Source organism: Lathyrus oleraceus, chromosome 5, assembly GCF_024323335.1.
Source record: "Lathyrus oleraceus cultivar Zhongwan6 chromosome 5, CAAS_Psat_ZW6_1.0, whole genome shotgun sequence".
Taxonomy (NCBI): domain Eukaryota; kingdom Viridiplantae; phylum Streptophyta; class Magnoliopsida; order Fabales; family Fabaceae; genus Lathyrus; species Lathyrus oleraceus.
Window position 1 is genome coordinate 356,588,082 of NC_066583.1, and position 769 is coordinate 356,588,850.

Consider the following 769-nt stretch of genomic DNA (forward strand, 5'->3'; position numbering starts at 1 on the left):
ACAACTTTCGGTAGCACATTCAAAGAAGAGCCATTATCGATCAACACATGAGCCAAGGTGATCCCCTTACACTCAATGGAGATGTGCAGAGCTTTGTTATGATTCTTTCCTGCTGGTGTCAGGTCAGCATCGGAAAAGCCTAGGCCATTGTCAACAGTCAGGTTAGCAACATAGTTTTCGAACTGATCGACAGATGTCTCCTGAGGTACATGAGCGGTCTTCAGGAATTTTATCAACGCATTGGCATGAGATTCAGAAGATAACAACAAGGATAACATCGAAATTTTAGACGGAGTATGCCCCAACTGTTCTACCACATCAAAATCACTCTTGCGGATGATTTTCAGCATTTCTTCCATTTCCCGTTTGGCAACATCTTCGGTAGTAACTTCGACCGGTGTCCTTGACTGAGAAGGATTGGTTACTGGTTCCTTTCCTCGAGTTTCGGGGGCGGGAGGCGAGATTTCTGGAGAGAAGATCCTTCCACTTCGAGTAATTTTACTAGTCCCAACAATGTCATTAGGATTGACAGAATTATCAACTTGCTTTATGCCGTGGATGTAAACATCACCTCCGTAATTCCACGGAATGGCTTTGCTTGAGGAATATGGTATTGGGCCAGGTGCAGTAATAATTAGGGGAGCTACCTTGGGCTCAGCAGTAATCTTCACAGGCACTCTAGTAGCGGTAATCTTCACCGGAACTTTGGACCTAGCAATCACAGATATTTCTTCAGTAGGGTTTTCCACCTTAGGAATCTTTTCGAAGA